The sequence below is a fragment of the Tachypleus tridentatus genome, chromosome 6, assembly GCF_004210375.1.
Source record: "Tachypleus tridentatus isolate NWPU-2018 chromosome 6, ASM421037v1, whole genome shotgun sequence".
NCBI lineage: Eukaryota > Metazoa > Arthropoda > Merostomata > Xiphosura > Limulidae > Tachypleus > Tachypleus tridentatus.
In genome coordinates, this window is record NC_134830.1 from 147,152,247 (window position 1) to 147,165,233 (window position 12,987).

Consider the following 12,987-nt stretch of genomic DNA (forward strand, 5'->3'; position numbering starts at 1 on the left):
AAAATTTCGCCGGCGTTGAGCAGGAGGATTCGACGGGTTATCCGGCAAGAAACCAGCCAATCGTCAAACCAGATTAAGTCTCCTTACGGACGCAGAATGCAGCTCAAGAACAATAAGACGGCATCTACGAGAGAAAGGCTTTAAAACCGTAAACGTCTTCAAAAGCCACACCCCTTTCACACCACGAAACAGCTTGCTTAAACTTTGCCGAAAAGCACCAAACATGGGACGTAGAAAAGTAGACGAAGGTTTTGTTCTCTGATAAAAAAATTTAACCTGGATGGTCCTGATGGCTTCCAACGTTACTGGCACGATAAGGATATCACACCGGAGATTTTCTACACGACACAGTGGAGGAAGTTCCATCATGATTTGGGGTGTTTTCTCCTTCCATGGAACAATGGAGCTTCAGGTTATACAGGGGCATCAAACACCACGAAACAGCTTGCTTAAACTTTGCCGAAAAGCACCAAACATGGGACGTAGAAAAGTGGACGAAGGTTTTGTTCTCTGATGAGAAACAATTTAACCTGGATGGTCCTGATGGCTTCAAACGTTACTGGCACGGTAAGGATATCCCACCAGAGACATTTTCACACGACACAGTGGAGGAAGTTCCATCATGATTTGGGGTGTTTTCTCCTTCCATGTAACAATGGAGCTTCAGTTATACAGGGCGTCAAACAGCAGCTGGCTACATTGGAACGTTGGAGAGAGCATCCTTATTGCCTGAAGGCCCTCGCTTGTATGGAAATGACTGGATCTTTTAACAGGATAACGTTGCAATCCACAATGCCCGCAGAACAAAAGACTTTTTCATGGCGAATAACGTGGTTCTTTTGGACCATCCAGCGTGTTCACCCGAACTGAACCCCATTGAAAATGTTTGGGGTGGATGGCAAGGAAAATCTATAGAAATGGACGTCAAACAGTGCATGATCTTCGTGAAGCAATCTTCACCACTTGGAATAACATTCTAGCCAACCTTCTGCAAACGCTTATATCGACCATGCCAAAACGAATATCTGAAGTTATTCACAATGACTGCCAGCAACTCACTACTGAAACTTATTGTTAAGCATTTCCTACCATGTTTAGACTTTTGGTATGGTCTTAAACTTTGACCAGCTAGTATTCAGGCTAATTTTATAGTGTTCACATTTTCCCTATTAAATGCTAAAAGAAATTATTTTCCTTTTTTATTTTGATCTTTCGAAGCTCTACTCAAATAAGTGGTTGAGTCTAACAACAAAATGCATATTTTTCTTTATGTTCATTGGCCTTAAGGTTTTGGCCAGCACTGTATGTTGTGGTTATGTAACAGACAACCTAGCTTGAAAGTGTTCTATTGTGTGTCTGCTGTTGTTATGTAACATGAAATCTAACTTAAAGGTGTTGTACTATATGTATGCTATGGTCATGTAACAACCAGAACCCCAGCTAGAAGTTGTTGTGCTACATGTGCTTCTTTTTTGCCTTTTTTTTTTACACATAACACGAACGGATATTTTACAACAATAAAATTTTCAGACTTTATAAAAAAGCCTCTTATAGCTTACAACAAACAACTTCTGTTTAATTTTTTTTAAAGGAAATACTGATAAATCCAATTTTTTTTCTTATCTGTACACAAAGCTGTCATTCACAATATACTATTATTATATCTTAGTTAATGCTATGATTGACCCTAGGTCTGAAAATTTGATTTTTCTAAAACAAATCAGTTATGAGAAACAAAATAATTGATTAAAGAAAGGGAGATTTGTCTGCTTTAAGGTAACAATACTTTGGAAACACATTATTTATATTGTAATTACTTTCTTATAACATATGGCCTATAAGTTAGAAAATGTAAAGTGTTTTCAAATTAAACATTTCAGCTTTATTCTATCATTTATAGGTTTTACATTTTGCAATTACATAATTGCTAGATTAATTCAAAACAACAACTAGTTATTTTTAATATTACTGCTTGTAGTTGCCAATTAATTCTTAAATTCTAAATTAATGTGGATTTTGAAACATTTTATTTTTTAACAAAAAACTATAAAATTTAAAAGTCAAGTCCTAAGTATGCTTAAAATAAGCAACTTCTAAGTCAGTTGATACCAATGTTTTTTTTTGATAATATAATATTCAAAATATATTTCATCTGAAATTAACACAGGAGTTCATACAAAATACATTTATTAATAGGTTTTGGACATAATAAACACAAAGACTAAGTGCCCAATTTTTTATTGTATAAAGCTACTTTGATCACATAAATATAAATATATACTACAGTTTTAGAAGCACTACACTGTTTAAACAAATTAAGTGAATTTGTTGAATATATGAAGACAACATTCCTCTGTACATATAAGATTTTACTTACAAAATCTAAAGGTATAATTGGTTGCCTAGATTTTTATTTTCCTTTTTAACAACTGCATATTCCTTTTTCCTGTTATTTCCTCATAGTTTTCTATAATCCATATATGGATCTCTCATTTAAAAGCAACTAACTAATTCGGCTGCACCTGTTTTGATGTGACACTAATTTCATGGAATTAGATATGTCACGCTGTACAAGCATATAATACTTCAAACAGTACATGCTTACTACACGGTCTAAGAAAATATTCTTGTTATAGTCATACTTAACAAGTTTTTGTATTGTAAACATACTGAGTAGTTTATACCAGATGTTAAAAGACAATCTCAAGTAATAGAATACCTTTACAAATTATTAAAAATAGAAAGAAAAATACTAAAGAAACAGGAAATATAAAAATCAATTGAATTTCAGTTAAAAAAACAATACAATCATAAAACAAAAAACGTAACAGAATACTGCTAAGAAAATATTCATAGTAGTAATTTTATAATATAAAAGGTTTTAAAGATAACTATGTAACATTTGTTTAAGGAGAGAAAAACAGACAAAATGTGCTTTGTGAAATGAAATACTTATTATATAGTGCTAAAAATGACACTTTTCAAAAAGAAAAGTAACTTATAAAATGAAAACTCACACATATTAGACATTGATTAAAAGGATAAATTAATCAACATAATTACTTAACGTTACAAAAAATATATTATTAAGTATTTCAGTCACTACTTAAAATTCTTAAATACATAAAAGTTATTGCTGTTGAAATGCAATTTTGAAACTTAAAAAAAAACTCTCAGTAAGGAGAAAAAGGTCTGATCAACAATTTATTCTTACTAGCAGAATTAATAAAGAGCTTCCCCACAAATTTACTTAATTAGATTTTGAGAAGGATATTTAAGAATTTATTATAAAACAATATGTATATTAAACACAACTTTTTAAAAAAAGAAATAAAGGACTATAGTTTCTCTTTAAAAGCTAGTATTAAGATCTACCCACTGAGGAAATTCAGTATACATGAATAAAGTCATATTTTTAGCATACTTTAATTAAATAGTGCAAGAAATGCCTCTTTTAGCCAATAAAAATGCCTGAAAAACTGGATTGGGTAGCTTGTTGGGTTTTCTCAACAAAAATGTTCTCTGCTGGCTCTTGAGGATCTGTGCAAATTCATTTGTACAAATTATTGCAGTAACAATGCTTGGTTTTTCTCTTTGTTTGTCTACACTTGCCATCAACCTTTACAATGTGAGATTCTAGCTTTCATATGAGGGGAAGTTAGTCTGTTTTGGAAGTTAATATTTTCTTACACTGAAAATTTATTTTAATAAGTACTTATCTCTGCTCATACAAAAACTATCTCAATCGATTATTGTCCTGTAAGCACTGCTAAAAGATATTTTAGTAACCAGTGCACCAGTCTTTACATCCCCAACAGTTTCACACCATTTCTGAACATGTGCATATTATGTAACTATTCTCAGCCAAGAGTATTGCATTACCTATAATGGTCCAACTAGCTTTCTCTGCTATTCCCACTCAATCCTCACTTTTGTGAATTAGCAAACCTGAATGAAATCAATGGTTTTGTGGAGAGGAAGTAGAAAATGTGTGAAAGGAAATAAGTAATTATGAAAATACATTTTCATGGTAAGAAAATGCTATATTCTTAAATGGCCTTACCTCCTTTCACACAAAAACTAGTATCCCACATTGCAAAGGTGGAGAGCTAGTGTAGGCACACAGAGAACAATCCAAGTAGAATGCATCTGTCCAGAATGAACAGGTATGCTTGGAGATGAAAATGACACACCTATGGAGTGCCACACTACTTCTCGAATAAGTTCTTTACCCTTGAAATGAGGAAAGAAATACAAAACGTTCATGCTTGCACAATTGTAAAAGGGTCAAGAAAATGCATAATGTAGCAACATATAACATGAAAATATGTAATAACAAGTGGCTTGGGATGTGGACCGTGTTATCAATACTCAACCTCAACCATAAGTAAACAGAGTGCAATACACCAGGCAACTAAAATTACAAAAGGAATTGAGCAATGACCAAACTGGCCAAACTCCCAAAATCACTGAGGGAGCAAGAAGTACAACAAACTAAACCTATTATGGGGACTTGCCATTCCTCAACTCAACCATAAGAACAGGATAAACTGTAACCAGTATTATGAGCAAAATCATAACTCACTCAACTGTAAATGCAAGGAAAAGACATCTTGTATCTGAAATTATGAGGAGGACAAGCAGCATTCACCCAACCATAGTAAAAGAAGCAGATGTCCCATTGCCAGTATTATGAAGCAAACAAAGTCTCTCAAACTCAACCATAGAAGCAGGTAAGCACCTTCTACAACCAGAATTAATGAGAAGAGAAGCATTTACTGCACATCACCATAAGAACAGAGTGTTGTCATCCTATTCTCATACCAATTATTATTTTATCATTGTTTTATTGAGAGCAGTTCACCAAAACAGAAAACATCTGAAAATTGCCAGTGAGAAACCATCCTTGCTGTCTTTCACTGAGACAGAAAAGTGAAGTCAGACTGCATGATTGTCAGTTTAGCCATAACAGGAAATATTTAAAGTAAATTTCACAATTAACAAAATAAGGAGAAATAAGTTGTCTGGTCAAAAGATGTTCTAAAATATTAAATCTGGCTGTGTTAATTTAGATCAAAAGAATACAATTATTTAAAGTTCTGCATACAATTGCAGTAACCCATGGGAATTTATCACAGGTTAAAAAGCAAGAAAGAGAGAGAAAAGAATAACTTACCTTCTTGATTGAATACTGAAGTAACTGAGCTAGCCTGTATGGACTCTTGATGAGAAAAGAGAATTACTTAAGTATTTAGATACAACTGTGAAAAACATTAGTATAATAACAATTTTACATTGATTTAACTTGCTTTGAATATACTATTTTAAAACAAGTGGACTGTGTAACTCCCATTTATTGTTGACATTTATAACCAATAGCTCACAGACATCTATCGTAAAGAACTCGGCCCCATAAACTCTGACACCAGCATATATGTATTTATGATAGACAACTACTTTAAAGGCCAACTAGGAACTAAGAAAGGTTATTTATAGTCTTATTCATGTTCAACACTGAAAGAAATTTGAGGATGCTTACTGTTTGAGAAACATCAAAATTTGAACAAAGGTGCAATCTTCCAAACAAGTGACAAATGTGCAATCAACATATTTATTACACTGAAATGGATTAAATAAAGATGGTCAATAAACCACCTTTCTTCATTATAACACATAAAAAATTTGAGCTTATAAGATATGATCACCAAGTAAGCATCTTAGTAAATCACATAATAGTTATCATTACATTGAACAAAGACAATGGTGAACTCATTCTATAAAAAAACTGTTGTAACACATTTAAAAAAATTCCAATACACTAGTGTATTTGTTGAGTTTAATAAACACTCATCCTATACATGATCAAATAATATTGATGCTTATTTATAATAAACAATAACATTTTTACTGCCTATTTTAAATCTTTTATAAGGATTAATAACACTGTGTTACAGTTACGACAGAAAGTGTTCGTACCCCGTCATGAGTAGTTTTTTCCTCATACCTTAAAAAAGTATCATGATTAGGATAATGAAAGTAGAGTATATTATATATATTATACTAACACACATCTACATACATTTTTATGTAAATTGAATGACAAATAAACTGTTTATAAACAAATAATCAAACATAGGAGGAGCAGAAAGTGTCTATGCATCTACTTTAATGGTCAGTTGTTAGCCTTTCAGGTGAATTACTTGGCAAATCTCTCCTCATAGACTTTTTGAGTTATGAGCAAAAATCTACTGGACGCAGGGTATGGACACTTTCTGTCGTAACTGTATATCTAATTTTCATCTAATGTTCAGAATACAAAATTCAATTATCCCATTAATTTGGCTAGCTTTGATGCAAAATCTTCATACATAACTTTCTGTGAGATAGGTAAACAGCAGCATTAGATTGATATAAATGGTTTAAATTAACATCAGTTATTTCATTAAAAGGGAAATTTATCAACCAGGACAAGGATATGAGGTTACCTCATGTTGATAACCAATATGTTATCATGAGAAGAAATGGCTTGATAAATATCCTCTTTTACTTAAACCACTTCAATATAATGTTTGGCTCTGTTGGTCCATCTAGTCTGTCCAATCAACAAAACAATAATTAAAATATTTATCAAGCCTTCTCTTAAACTCCCTTAAATTTACAGCTTCCACAACATCTGCAAGCAAACCAGCCACTTCACAGGCTAACTACATTGTTAAAAAAATAAAAAGTATCTAAGCTGGAGATGACTCCTACCCTGCCATAATTTGTGTCCTCTAGTCTTACCATTTTCACCACTAAGTACAAAAAAAACGATTATGCCTTGATATTGTCAGTTTCTTAAAGATCTTAAATACCTTCTTTATTTTTGAGAAAAAAAAACTATTAAAGTGGTTGTATCATCCTAGTGGCTCCTCCTGAAACCTTTCCAATAAATCAATGTTGTCCGAAAGTAGGGAACCCAAGAGTAACATTACTACAAATGAGACCTAACTAGCAGCCTACATAATGAAGTTATAACCCCTTTTGTCTTGTTTTCAATATTTCTCTGGATACAATCTAACATCTTATTTGCCCTACCACTTGCAACAGTACACCTCTTGGATGGTTTAAGAGAGTGATAAAACATAACACTCCTAAGGTTGTTCACATAAAAAATTATATTTATAGTTTAAACTGAGATAACCCATATACAGTACTTGCATTTATTATAATTAAAAGCCAGCTGCCACTTATTCACCCAAAACACTAAGTAATCTAAATATTTTTGCATAGCAGCAGCACCATCTTCATATTCAGCAACACCTAAGACTTTAGTGTCAATAGGAAATTTAAGTAATTTACTTGCATTTCTCTTATTTACATCATTGATGTAAGTCAAAAAGAGCAAAGGTCCTAACAAGGGCCATGAGGTACCTCAATTGTAACATTAATCCAGAATGACTGAACTCCACTTATAACATCCTTCTGCTTTCTTCCTACAAGTGGTTTTCTATTCACTATGCTAACTTATCCTCATTTCCAATAGATATTGCTGGGATGTTTTTATGTATTTTATTCTAGTTCTTAATAGTAACTAGTGCTTTAAAATTTTATACCAAAACTTTAAATTTCAAACCTAAAAGGTTTACCTTGCAACAACAATTACCATGATAATATCATCAAATATATAGTTCTGAATCCATTTTGCAAAAGCAACTAAAACTGGTTAAAGGAAAGTTAATACTTACTGCCATTTCAACCTATGCAACAAAAAAAATACATAAAGTCAATACACATCACATTACATACTGTAAAATTCTGAAGCTTTTAGTATTGCATTGCCTATTGGGGAAGTCATTCCTTACATATAATTAATGATATCTACCAACTAATTTCAAGATTGTATACATAACCTTAAACATCACCCAAACATGAACACTTTTCATAAATATAAAGATTAAATTATGAAAGGTCAACATATAGCTTTGTGGGTTTTATTGGAAGTGACTGCAAACTTGAATTAAATTGGCAAGTCAAACTCAACAGTATAAACAACAAACCAATAGGTAACAACCAACTGACCTCCTATGAAACCCTAATCAGTATGAAACATTTTGACAATACTGCTGAAGTGAAGATGAATAGGATCTTCATATCAAGAAAGCCATCACTAATAGATAGGCTCAAACCTAACATCAATGAGAATTCAAATGCTAGAAAGTTTTTAATAACTTTATAATAGCAATTCTTAATATCAGTACAGTGCATACTTAACCAGATACCTATAGATTTTGCTTCATGATATATACAAACATACAGCATTAGGTGTTCCTCACACACCCAACCATTTACAAGTAACCTGGTTTTACAAAACAACACCATGAATTTTAGTACTATTTGAAAAATATCTCATGTAGCCTCTTGGATTTAAGAGGCCATGGATTTTCATTGTGGATTTCCATAGAATATACTTCAACCATGTAGTTAGTACTTGGATTTAGAGTGGAAGCAATTCTCTCAAACAAAGCATCACACAGCCAAGAAATAAGTTCTTTATTATTTTCAGATCCCATCATGGTAAAGGATTTCCCAGAACCTAATAGGAGAGAAATTTAAATTTTTTTATAAATAGTATTTTGCATTCTTTATATATACTTGATGTTGATTACAGAAAGAAAGAAAAAAGCACTGACAAGCTGCAAACACCAAATATGTGCTTCATTAATCAAAATGACAATCAAAGTGCATGTGTGCTTGTTCAAAAACATGAAGTTTTGGAAAAGGATTTAGGTTTCATGTGCATTTTATAAAACAACCACCAAAATGAATATTTTTTCCTCTATTAATTTAAAATTAAGTTCAAAAGGAAATCCAGTCATTTGGCATTTATTGGTATTTTATTATCTTTGATTAAAACCTTTGTATGGTATCCGAGAAAAAAAAACACAGCTTGAGTATATGATCTCTGCCTATTTTACACATTAAGAATAAAACAATTAATGCATTCATGGCATAAATAAAAAATAAAAATAATAAAAGATAACATTTTCCTACACTAAAATGAACTTGAGAGAGGTACTTACCTCCATTCACCCAAAACTATCTCAATCTTGATTTGTCCTCTTAAGTATTGCTAAGAAAATTTTCACTAACAGTTCACTAACCTATTATATATCTCTACTCTCATTTCAGAACATGTAGAAATCATGTTATTACCCTCCACCAAACATACTGTGCCACCTATACTGATCTACTATCCTAAAACAATCTCCCATTTTGAGAATTGGCAGTTACAAATTTAAACAGTGGCATATCATTGAAGATAAGGGTTGTGAATTGCATGAGAGGAGGTAAATACCTATTGAATATATATTTTCAGTTTAGGAAAGTGTTAACGTTCAAAATGTTACTACTTACACTCACCCAGAGCTATACTCCCATACTAAAAATGTAAAGGGACTAGTGAAGGCATGACAGTATTCTTGTAAGCAGATAACAACAACATAAAAAAGAACATGTGTGGCAGAAGAAGAAAGTAAGATATACCCACAAGGTATAGCATTGCATCTGTAACATTCATGCTCCTTGCCCAGTAATAAAACAGTAATATATACAGGGCAAAATATATCTAGTAGACACTATTTATTTAATAAAAAATATATGTACAGCATTTATTTTAGAAGCAATGTGATATATCTATGATGTGAACCAGCACTGGGTGTACAGATGAAAACTCAATTATGTATTTAACAATAGGTCTGAATATTTGTGCACAAAGCAAAAGGCCTAGGGTCACATGGGAGCAAATCTGTGGATGTCTTATTCATTGAGGATATTGGTAGCAACAAGAGCTAATTCTCCTTCAAAAGAGAAAAAACAGCAAAAAAAACAGGGAAGATCACCAATAGTTTGTTTATTTTAAATTTCACACACAGCTACATGGAGGCTATCTGCATTAGCCATTCCTAATTTAGCACTCTTTACCAATGAATAATGGGATTGGCCATCACATTATAATGCCCCCATGACTGAAAGGACGAACATGTTTGGTGTAATGGTGATTCAAAAGCATGACCCTCAGATTACAAGTCAAGTGCCTTAACCACCTGGCCATGCTAGGCCCACAAAAAGTAGTAAGATGAAATTTTGTCTGATAATTCAGAATCAACCCATTCTCAGCATGTGACATAGGAATAATTACTGAGTAAAGTGACAAAAAATGTGATATAAGCATTAATGGCTAAGGATAAGGGACTGTAAATTGTATATGAATAGACCAAGTACAAAAGACATCCAAGTGAAGCACTTTGGAGCATGTTAGATTATGCCAAGTGCAGTCAATTTGGGCAAAAACAACAGTGGAAGTGCTTTGCATAAGTTTTTATGATGAATAAGTGTGGTTCACCAGGACAGAAAACATCCAGTGGAAGCACCTTCAATATATAATGTTATAACTAAGTGTGGTCTGCCAAGGACAAAAGCCATTTGAGGAAAGTACCTTGAGATACATCAAATTGTACCAAGTGTAGTCCATCTGAGCAGAAAACATTTCAGTGAAGTTTGCCTGGGAAAAAAACCGAAGTGGAAGTGCTTTGGAAAATTGCAGGATTAGTCCAAGTGTACTCCATCTGGGCAAAAACATCCAGGAGAAGTTCCTTAGATTCTACTGAGTAAGTAAGTGTAGTCCAACCAAGCAGAAATATCCAGTGGAAGACCTTGGCATAAGCCTGTATATTATGATCAACAAGTGCAGTCAGTCCAAGCAAAATAGTGAGGAGAAGATCCTTGAATCCAGAATCAAATACTAATGCTATTAAAGAATAATAATGATGGCAACCCTCTTCTCACTGAGTGGGTACTTATTAATTAGTTTTACCTCTTGCAATATATAATTCCACTCAAGAACAAACTTCCATGATCCACCACTCCAGCAACTGGTAAACAGTGGTAACAACTCTCATACTGCAAAAGAAGAAAAAAGAGGGAAGTGATATGCACTGGGTTACCCCACATCAACCCTAGGCTCAAAAGACTGAGAATGATCCCAAAAAAACTATTTCACGCAGAAGACAGGGGAGAGGTATCCCCTTAATTAATGAATCTCTTCAATGTAAATTCCAACAACATAATAACCAGGTGTTGAGAGACAGTACAGATGATGATAAACGAGACATGGCAGGCCACAGGAGGGTCATAAGCTCATAAGAATCCTAGAAACTGAGATTGACTAAAGTATATCAAAGCCCCAGGTTTTAGCCCTACAGGGAAAGAGAGGATGTAGAAATTTAGAATCCAGAAAAGGAATCAAAGCCCACTGGTAAGCCAGAGAATATTTGTCTATCAACAACAGTTGATCAACAAAGCATTAAGTATGAACTTGGATGTAAAATTGGGGAATCAAACCATAATGATTAGAAAAAGATTCTTCAGCCATGAAGGTAAGAGAAGAATCAAGGCCTATGAGAGAAACATTTAAAATCTGACATACCTGATCAATGAGATGTATAAAAGGTAAGGTTGACAAACTCTCCTATTTGTCAATAACATGTGAATGATTTTAAAAAAAGGCCACAGAAAAAAACCCAACAAAGTCCAACATTATCTTCACTCTGAATAAATTCCTCCTCAGCAGTTTGTTTAGGAAGAAAGAAAAAATTAACTGATTGCTGAATAAAAGTGTCCAACTCCCTACAAATTAAGACTTCAGCTTCCTCAGTAGATATAATCAGCCTACCCTGATGGGGATTGGTGACATTACAATCCTCAATATTGGCAGAAGCTTTGTCATCCACTACTGTAAAATGTGAATTCATATTTCAAATTAAAATTACATTTATAGAAGAATTTTTCAAAACAAAACTAAAATCTGAAAGTAAACACTTTAAACTGGTGAAGGACTGAAATGCAATCACAATGAAAGCAAGCACATGGAGCAAGGTAAATACACATCTATACACTGTAATACCAATAATGAAGAGTGACGATTGTGTTCAAATAGTAGAGGGAACTACCCGAATTCAACCCTAGATGAGAGCATGGCTTACCAGGATGAAGCCCAGGGCCTCAAACTATCAGGGGACCTAAACCTATGGTTACAAATATATTGCACACTGAGGTTCTGTCTCAAGTGGGCCTCTATAAGTAGAAAAGTCTAGGGCCATTAAAACCCTTAATCTGGCCTTGTCTGCACTAGTATTAAGTGGCACAGTTTGACTGGTGGAGGGTAGTCACATAATATGCACATGTTCTGAAATGGTGCAAAATTCAAAGGGTATATTAGGCTGGCAAGCTATTATCAAAACTTTTCAGCAATACTTAGAAGGCAGATCAAAGTTTAAATAGCTTTCAGTGAGTGGAGGTAGTACCATTTCAGAAAACTGGCATCTTTTTATAATGGTAAAGGCATTACTTAAAGAAGGCAAATATATCATATGTTAAATGTTTTATATGTTCTGTCAGAGAGACAACTGCTAATTCTGCTCAGTTAGAACCTTATCACAGTACTGCTTGGCACTGTAATGAAATGTTGAATATTTGAAGAAGTTCGTCTTTTATATGTACCTAAAAAAATAGAGGTCCTATTTTTCATTTACCTAAAGTGACAGTGGCAGCAAATATACAAACAGTAATGAAAACAATTCATCCATATGTCAGTCTCTACCATAAGGTTCTCAAGTTAATGTAACAAAACTTTTAATAAAAATTTATCAAAATACTGAAGGCCATAAATTTCTCACAGAAAGACTGATATCATGTTACAAATACAACTGTTAAAATTGTTAAAATTAAAATTTCATCAGTTTGATGAAACATAAAGTGAAATACCAAGTGCATTACTCATGTTCAGTTATTCAAACTCATCATTTAGACTCTTGGATAAATTATCCTCTACAACTTGAAAGTAACTAATTTACAAACATATAATGTGATAAACCAAACTTGTGAGCAAATTAATAATGGTTAGGTTTAAATGTGATGGCAGATATTTGATATATACATCAGAGAAAA

At 33.1% G+C, this 12,987-nt stretch overlaps 1 long non-coding RNA gene across 1 annotated transcript in view; it reads right to left on the reverse strand.

The window, feature by feature from the left end:
* Window positions 1–8,436: 8,436 nt before the first annotated feature.
* The window catches only part of LOC143251495 (uncharacterized), a 29,826-nt gene continuing 25,275 nt past the window's right edge, over window positions 8,437–12,987 (reverse strand). Inside the window, exon 3 of the long non-coding RNA XR_013028599.1 lies at window positions 8,437–8,575. This is a non-coding gene — a long non-coding RNA (uncharacterized LOC143251495). The remainder of the gene's footprint in view (window positions 8,576–12,987) is intronic.